The 9,894-nt window shown below is 28.6% G+C and overlaps 1 long non-coding RNA gene across 1 annotated transcript; it reads left to right on the top strand.

The window, feature by feature from the left end:
• The first annotated feature begins 1,989 nt into the window (after positions 1 to 1,989).
• On the top strand, positions 1,990 to 5,235 carry LOC122510550. Its single transcript, XR_006302451.1, has 3 exons — positions 1,990 to 2,282; positions 2,365 to 2,395; positions 5,022 to 5,235. It is a non-coding gene; the product is annotated as an uncharacterized LOC122510550 (long non-coding RNA).
• Positions 5,236 to 9,894: the final 4,659 nt, after the last annotated feature.

Raw genomic sequence — 9,894 nt, 5'->3', positions numbered from 1 at the left:
TTTAGCTGTTTGAATCGCCAATATTAGGCAACAAGGGTATAAAGGCTGCCATTTGTTTACGGTGAGAGTGGAGGTCTCAAGGCGCCCTCGACCTCCACTCGTGTCACAAAAATCATCGTAAACAAATTGGGATGCCTTTATTCCCATGTTACTTACGATATTTTTATTCCTAATGCACAAAAGTGGCGATTCAAGATAGCAGACGACAGGGAATAAAAGTCAGTCACTTGTTCGACTTATATGAAAATGGCGGCCGTTTTCTCCCATGGACAAAAATAAAGCATAATTTTTGACCGAATCAGGTTCAAAAATAGGTCAATCGAAGCGTCTTTTAATGTTCTATAAGTTAGTAATGATACTTTTAAAGTTACTTTTACATTTTTTAACAAAATTTTCAAAAAAGTATTATTTTCGAAAAATTTAGATTTTTAAAACTTTAATATCTCTGGCTAATATGGACGAAAAATGTTCGATAAAGGCTCAAAAGATGCGTCTGAAAAAACTCTACAAAACTAAAGAAAAACTTTTATAGGTGTCTTAACATTTTTTTAAGTTATGGACAAAAAACGTTTTTTTACAAAATGAAAAATGCAAAAAAAATATAGTTAAACTTTATGAATCGGGCTGAAAATACTCTCATTTTATGTCCCCCGAGGAGACCTACAATTTAAAAAAAATTGAAGCCTTTAGCTATTTCTCGTTCTGAGATATTGAGGCAAATATGTTAGTACTCACACACACACAACGGGACATGTTTTTAAAATCCGTTTTTTGGAATTCTGAGGTCAAATTACATGGAATTTTTTATTTATTTATTTATAACATTTATACTGGCAGTGCTCATTTGTACATAAAGTACTAAAAAATTAGGTATAAAGAAAATAATTTTCTAAATATGTCAAAAAATCACAATCGAAAATTTTGCTAATACAATCCTTCCTCTATGAAGAAGCAATAACAAAAATTATATGTAAAAGGTTACAATTAATATTCTAAAACAATTTTCAACTTACTATTATCCATATTTTCTTGATTACGCACCCAGAAATATTATAACATCCCGAGTAAAAAAGTAGCGTGGGCTATGTATAGCCTATATACAATTTAGATAGGTTTAAAGTCGTCCTCCTATGTAGACCATTTAATATACATACGAGGTACATACTACGTAGGCCTTTCCTACATAAGCGTTTTAGATGTAGGCTGTATGTAGATCTCAAATAGGCCAGCCTATGTAGGTCTGCTTATATAATACCTATATACCATCTACATAAACTATCCTATATACAAAGGACATAGGTCATCCAATGTAGAATCTACATAGAATTTTAATAGACCAGCCCATGTAGGCCTGCTTATGGAAAATCTATGTAGAATCTACATTGACATTCTTATATTAAAGTGATATAGGCCGTCTAACGTAGACTGTACATGGACTTTTAATAGCCTATTCTATGTAGGCCTGCTTATGGAAATTCTATGTAGAATCTACATTGACATTCTTACATCAAAATGACATAAGTCATTCTATATAGACGTTATATAGATTTTTAATAGGCCAGCCTATGTAGGTCTGCTTATACAAAATCTATGTAGAATCTACATTGACATTCTTACATCAAAATGACATAGATCATTCTATATAGACGCTATATAGATTTTTAATAGGCCAGCCTATGTAGGTCTGCTTTTACAAAATCTATGTAGAATCTACATTGACATTCTTACATCAAAATGACATAGATCATTCTATATAGACGCTATATAGATTTTTAATAGGCCAGCCTATGTAGGTCTGCTTTTACAAAATCTATGTAGAATCTACATTGACATTCTTACATCAAAATGACATAGATCATTCTATATAGACGCTATATAGATTTTTAATAGGCCAGCCTATGTAGGTCTGCTTTTACAAAATCTATGTAGAATCTACATTGACTTACTTATATCAAATTGATGTAGGTAATAAAATGTAGCATCTACATAGATTTTTAGCCTTCTTGGGTCCATTTTCTCTGGCAATTTAGTCAGTCTTGATTTTTCTTTCACGCGAGTGACACGTTATAAGTGGTTCCTCTCGTCCGTAAAAGTGAAATAATTAAAATTCGTTACTATTTATATCGAATTGTGTTTTAAGACATTAATTTAGAATTTAGTTCACTAATTTTAAACTTTTATTAGTTTAATATGTTTTTAAAATTATTATTAGGATACTAAGTGTTAATAAGTTACATTAGTTTGTTGGACAATTTAGTACGAACATCTATTGTTTGAATTTGGTAAGTAACATTTTTGAAATCAATTCTATATCTAGGTATTTAATATTTAAATTTATTAAAATAAAAAATTATAATTTTGCAGGCGTAGAGAGTAAACATCATAAAGGAGACAGGTGTGTTACTTTAATTTAAATTAAAAGTAATTAATAATAATAGTAGTAGTAGTAGTAGTAGGAGTAATAACAAATATATAATAATAATTAAAACTAAAATCTAGAAATATAACATAAACTTGATATTTTACTTCATTTTTATTTTCTTTATGTATGTACAAGCGAAGTGGTGCTATATCACATTGTATCGCTTCTCTCACTAAATGACTCACACAAGTCCGAGGAAACCACTTGAACGGATCTTATTTCTACACAAAAATGCCTGATTCCTAAAATAATTCTCAAAGAAAAAGTTTTTTTTCCTTTACATGTGCTTTGTTACTAAGTCAATCATGATGTTACTTCGAACCATATTTATCTTATGCCTCACAAACTATTCTTTTGCAATACAAATGCGTATAAGATTATCGAAGGTAATTTTTCCCTATAAATATACACTGTAAAAAAATTTTCAGCATTTTTTTGAACAAATACGGACAGCACGGAACTTCAAACGGTGGAAATTTTTCTGAATAAATAAAAGGAATTATCTTCCATGAATTTCGGAAATATTTCCTACTATTTATTCGGAAATTGTACTTAAATCATTTGAATATTTATGTAAAAAATCAAAACTGTACATATTATATTTCTACCACGATTTGAACTCTCAGCCTTATAGTGCTGTTTGTGCGTAGGGGTTTTTTTTAATGAAACCTTCAACCATTGGGAGTGCGCGCCTAGACGCGCTCGTTCAAGGGAGGCTATGAGAATATGCTGCAAAAGTATCAGTTTTAAGAAACATGTGGAGTAAAATATGTTCTTTCTAACTTCTATGGAATTTCGAAAGATTCAATCTCTTTAAAACTGTTGACCAACCGATTCATTGTATTGTTAACATTTTTTTCACATTTCCGTTAAATTTAGGATATATATTTAGCTTTTTGAGGAATATTTGAGAACTATTTACTTCATACACGGAAAAAATTAATTTAGTACATTTTACGAAACTAATTTTGGAATAGCGGATACGGAGAGGAGTTTAGTATAAGATAAAACAGAATCAATAGTAATATATGATGACTGCGTTTCTCGAAAACTCAAAAAAATTCTATGGAATTCACAAATGATCGGTTGGACGTTCTAATTCAAGAGTTTTGTAAAATGTTTAGCCTGAAGCGCATGCGCCACGGAAAAAAATATTCACGGAGAAAAAAACGAATAAAGCAGAAAAAAGAATTTCTTAATGTACCAATGAGCTCTCAAGACCATTTTTTCTCGTCTTCTATAGGAGATAGATGATTGGTTCGACACATGTGACTGCACTCTACAACGAAATGGTTCGCTTGGATTGGCTTATTTTATTCTGACACTAACTTAACGGAAATACGCATACATATAAACGAATTCTGACGCAACGCACATACAATATAACTCGCACTTGTAGATGAAAGAATTGAGTTTCTTTATATACTAACTAAGGAGATTAAAACTGCGCTTGTGAGAAATGTCAATATACTGAATATTAATTTTTAAAAAAATCATTTTTTTAAAAGTTATACAAAATATTTTATGGTTTTTAAAATAACATTTTTTGATTATAATTAGTTATAAAATCTCTATAAAATTTTTCAATTTTTAGAAAATAATTGTATTCTTAATTTTAAATTATTAATAAATTGACAAAAAATTTTCAAAATTAAATTCAAACTCAAAAAATGTTTATATTAAATTGTCTAAAATTTGAAGTAATAACAGTTAAAACTTGAGAAATTAATATATATATTGTCATCGGTAAATATTATGATAAACTATAAAATTTATTGGAATGTAAATTAAAAGAAATTAATAATAATTAAAAGTTTGGATTACAAAAGCACATAAAAAATGTTACGAATTTGGAACAATGAAATGTGAAAACGTAAAAGAAAACAATTATCCAAATGTTACCGGCAGTTAAAGCAGTTCTCTTTTTCCTTCCACATATTATCTCTATATACAGCAGACAAGTTAATACCGACGCGACGAGACAAGCTTCAACATATCTATGTATAACGCGACTTTTGGTACACCCCGTATAGAATTTTACGAAACTTTGTGTTCGAGAATTCACGATAGACAGCGAAGTGGAAACTCAAACCACGCGTTTTTAGATTGCACGAAACATTTTTACCATTTTCTGATAAAATGTTCACCAGAAAATACGAAACATTTCTACATTCAAGCTTGTTTTATAAATTACAACACTGGTTGCAGTTTCTCGACAATTGTTCTGCTTAAAGTAGTGAAAGTTTCTGGGTTTTTGAAAAACTTCGTCAAGGAATCTTAAATATCCGCTAGTGCGAAATTAGTTTCGTAAAATCTGCTGAACTTATTTTTTCCGTGTACACAGACAAATTGTATAGAAAAATTATTTTTCTAATTGAACAGTTTTTAAATTTAAATCAGTAAAAATAAAATAATTATTACTCTTAAAATTTAAGTAAGTGAAAATTCGCTTATCGGATAAAATTTAGACATTTTTTACAGTGTATAATTTATTAAAGTATTTGAATTAAAATATCAATTTCAACGTAAAAATATTCCTTGTTATCAACATTGTTTTAAATATTATTAAAATGTATATAATAATTTCATTCATTTCCAGGTACCCTTCCTTTTAAATCTGCAGTGAAGGAAGAAAAATATTTCAAGCTAGAGATCCAATCACAAATCGGGCACATTTTGAACCGATTATACGATTGAGGCTGCGACAAAAGTCAAAGAAGGAAAGATAATCAAAATGCTGCAGCCAAAAAATAAAATTTTTTTAAATTAAATTAGTGACATTTTAAAATTTGAATTTTTTAATATCTTGTATAATGCGTATGATTAAAAAAAATAAAACATTTTTTAAATGAATTATAATATATGTTTTTATTGATAAAAAATAGAAATAAAAATCCTTTATAGATCCTACGTTATTCTGCCTATATAAAGGTTATTTACGAAACTTACTTGCAGTCAAAAAAGTTCTATAGCGAATTCGATGGGGAATTCTATAGAATATTCTATAGAATATTTTGTAGAATTTATCTAAAAAAATTTTTTAATTTCTGCACGAATTGTAAAGAATTTGACTAGAAATATTTAAAATAATTCGTGAAAAAAAATTAAAAAATTATTTTCAGATAAATTCTACAAAGGATTGTATAGAATATTCTATAGAATTCCCAATCGAATTCTATATAGACTACTCTATAGAATCATTCTATAGAACTTTGTTGACTGGGTACATAGTTCCTATTACAATTGGTCTACATAGAGTGGACTTAAAATTCCTATATAGAAACTATAATATCAAGTCTACATAGGAATTATGTATAACCGTAATGTAGATCATACATCATTTAACCCATGTAAATATAACGTACGAATTCTATGTAGATTCTACATAGACTGAACGACGTAGTGAGTATGTACACCTTCTACGTAGGACCAACATCTTTTACCATACATAGAACAGATGTAGATGAGCGTTACATTCTTATGTAGGTAATACATCGTTTGGCCTATGTATAATCTACAGTATGAATCCTATGTAGATTCTACAAAATCGAGCCTATGTAGAATAGATGTCGAACAGCGTTACATTCTTACGTAGCCAGAATGTAGGATTTGAGTCGCAGGCCTATGTCGCCAGGTAGGCTGGCTGACATAGGCCCTATATAGAAACGACATTAAATTTTATTCGGGATGGTTGCCACACAACCTGGAAAACCTGGAAATAGCATGGAAATTGAAAAAGAGTATGGATAACCTGGAAATAGTATGGAATTTAAACGAATTTCTGAAATTTTTTTTGGGTTAATGAAAGATATTAAGAAAAATTTCATTCAACATGTTATTTTTCTTTAAAAATGTTAACATGCAATTTTCCTTTTCCATGTTATCTTCTCTTTAAATTAATTTAATTTTTCTTTTTAATTATTGATTAAACTGTGGAAAATGTTGTTAAGATTTTTCTAAAAAAAGGATTTTATGTCTTTATTAGTACAGTAAACCCTCGTTAATACGAACTTGAAGGGACCGAAAAATTAGCAGTTAGTGTTAAAATAATTCGTGTTATCGAGGCATTCATAATAAATAACATAAAGTACCATAATTAATAATTTTCCTTTTAGGTCGATATTCGATTGTTTTCTTTCACTCATAGTAATGTAAACACTATTTCTTGTATTATTTGACGGAAATACGTTTTCATACTAATTGATCAAACGATTAATAGAATTATTACATTATCAAAAATATTTTAAGGGGTGGAAAAATATTTGGAACAAAGAACTCTAAGTGTGATGGTACCAATTTGTACGCGTTAACCGAGCTAAGAACGAAATGAGGACCCCAAAAACTGTTCGAGTTTCGTCTTAACCGGGTTTCGTGTTATCCGAGGAAGTCTCTATACAGTTTATATGCATCTCTGCCGGGACCGCAATTTTTGTTCGTGTTAAGAGAGAATTCGTGTTAACCGAGTACGCGTTAACGAGGGTTTACTGTATTACAATTGTCAAAATTTTTTGTTACTAGTTGATTTTTGTTCAAGATTTTGAACAAAGTTTAAAGATGAAAATTATTTAATTTACACGGAAAAAAATTTCTTATAGAAAACACAAACTTTTTTGTAAAATATACAAATAGGTTAGGTTGTGCTTTATGCAGTCGAGTTTTGTGTTTCCAACAAGCTGGTTTGGGTGTACCACAAACCAATCTGTAATAACACCAAGAAATCCACGCATGCGCAAGAAAATTCAAGTGAACGTCTGTGAAGTTTGTGACAAGACTCATTCTGGTTTGTGTATTTCCCAAACTCAGCCGTTTGTGGATACTACAACCGCCGTTCATAGATGGCACAGGAAATCTTGTAATTTTCACAGGAAATTTTTTTCCGTGTAGGATAGGATAGGACTTCTATAAGAAAACTAAATTCACGATGATTAATAATGTTTTTATACATTAAAAATATTTTTAAAAAATTAGAATGCACATTAAAATAAAGTTAAAGGTCTGATGTTTAATTTTTCTATATATATATATAAAAAGGAGGAATATTACACGGAGAAAAATTTATTAATAATGATTACAATAGTCTATATTACTGTTCGGATATGTGACCACTTTCTGTGATGATTACTATAGCTGTTGTAAGGAGTACAAACATGAAGGTATCCCTTACAATAGATATAGTAATCGTTCGTACTCAATTCTTAACACATTACATAATCTTCGTAATCATTCCAAAAAGTGGTCACATATCAGAGCTGTAATGTAGACTATTGTAATCATTAAAATATAATTTTTCTCCGTGTATTGCTTTTATAAATATTCAAATTTTACATAATGTCCCGAGTAAAATTCAAAGAAGAAAAACTTTAATATTTTCAAATTAATTTTGCGCAACTTAAATTCTTACTCTTGAGTATGAAATAAAGTAGTTTCAATAGAAAAAACCATAAAAAAATAGATTGAAAAATCAAATATCAAAAACGTATTACTTTCAGAAAAATAAACATAAAAATGCCTGTGATTTTAACTGTTTGAGAAAACATTAATTTATAACTACATAATAATGAATATTGTTAACATTGTTTTGTAAAATACTTGTTTTTCATCACAAATAATTCCTAAATTTTAACTTGGAATTTTTAATATTTTTAACCTGGAAAAAGCCTGGAATTTTGAAATCTAGATTTTGTGGCAACCATGTTATTTAATTGCACCTGAAACTTGTAGCCTATTTTTTGTTTATGCTTCGTTCATTTGTCATGTTCATATCCCACCAAAAAATAAAAAATTATTTTCAGAAATAACTTCCATTTTGAATCTATTGTTTTATCATAAACTATATTTTAAAGAAATAAGGAATTAAAAATACTTTTTTCATACTGCTAAAAGTTATAATTTGTGAAATATCGTGATAAATAAACAATTTGTTCTTTTACTGGTGTCAACTCTTTCACTGGTGTCACTACCCTACTCGTCTATAAATAAATAAGAAAAACCGTTTATAATTTAAATGAATTAAAAAATAAATAAAATGAAGAAATATTAACTACTGTAAATAATAAAATTAATAAATAAAAAACAAAATTAAAAAAACAAAATTAGAAAAAAGTGAAAAATAGAAAATATTTAAAAAAAAATTTTAATCGATTCATTTAGACATGAATTAAAATATAAATTTTTATTTATTTCATTTTATAAAATATTATTTTTATAATTTTTATAAGGAAGAGAAATTCCTCTACTTAGGATTTTAATTTTCGATATGAAATAAATTATTCCAATCATAAAATTTGGAGAAGAAAGATAATTATATCGAATAGAGGTGATAAAAACATGCCACATAAGTAAATCACAAATTTTACTGTGATTTTGTTTACACCAAATTCGCGATCACACTTGAATAACCAATTAGAGAGTTAAAAACATATTTTTTCATTTTTGGCTGCAATCCAAAAATATATCTACACGTCTAATCCTTTGCATTTTTCTAGTGCTTTATTTCATATATGCGAGTAATGAAAATTTATCTCCCATATAATTTTTCAGGCCAAATGCCAAGTTCAAATGTTATATTAAAAATAAATCCATTACTATAGTTAAATTCAAATTAATAATTTTCATTAAATTTTATTTTAATTTTAATATTTAATTTAATTTTTTTTAAGTAACATATTTTTCTCAATGCAAAATTTATTTATTTATTATTCCCGGAAAAAACTTTACCTGGAACAACCAATAACGAAAGTATTAATAATTGAAACAATTAAAAATTTCGCTAATTTAGGGAAATTTATATAGCTTATTACAAGTAAAAAAGAGGAGGGTCAATGAGGCCTGTTTTCGGCTCCCTCCAAATTTTTATTTAAATGCTTGAAATAAATTTTCCGCCAAAGAAAAATGATAATTATGATGATTGAAGGTTAAATGATGGTGTTTGGAGAATATTAACCTCTAAATAATGAGGGTTTTGAATAAAAAATGGGTAAAAAATAAGGGTAAAAAAATTTTTAATTATGAATTAATTGGCTTGAAACTCGTTAGTCAGGGGTTTTTGGGGTCGCTGATTACGAACCAGGTGTTAGTTTCCAAAATTCAAAATGTCGGATCCAATATGGCGGACGACTTTTTTAAAATATGACTTAATTGGCTTGAAAATCATTACTCGGGAGATTTTGGGGTCGCTCGATTACGAATCTAGTGTTAGTTTTTCAAAATTCAAAATGGTGTACGACTTTTTTGAAAAATGAAATAATTTTCATGAAAATCGTTACTCGGGGGTTTTTGGGGACATTGATTACGAATCTGATGTAATGATTTTCCAAATAATGATTTTCAAGCTAATTAAGTCAAATTAGTAGATAAACAAAGTGAGTACCTGGCCACATGTTCGCGAGGCCGCCGCTAGAGGCGCCACTAGCGCTGCAGTCGGTTATGGCGCGCATTTCAAATTTTTACATTATAGTTCGTGCGACAGCCAC

The sequence above is a fragment of the Leptopilina heterotoma genome, unplaced genomic scaffold (genome assembly GCF_015476425.1).
Source record: "Leptopilina heterotoma isolate Lh14 unplaced genomic scaffold, ASM1547642v1 Lhet_70, whole genome shotgun sequence".
Classification (NCBI taxonomy): domain Eukaryota; kingdom Metazoa; phylum Arthropoda; class Insecta; order Hymenoptera; family Figitidae; genus Leptopilina; species Leptopilina heterotoma.
Note: the sequence above shows the minus strand (reverse complement) of the source record. Positions and strands in the feature narration are given on the sequence as shown.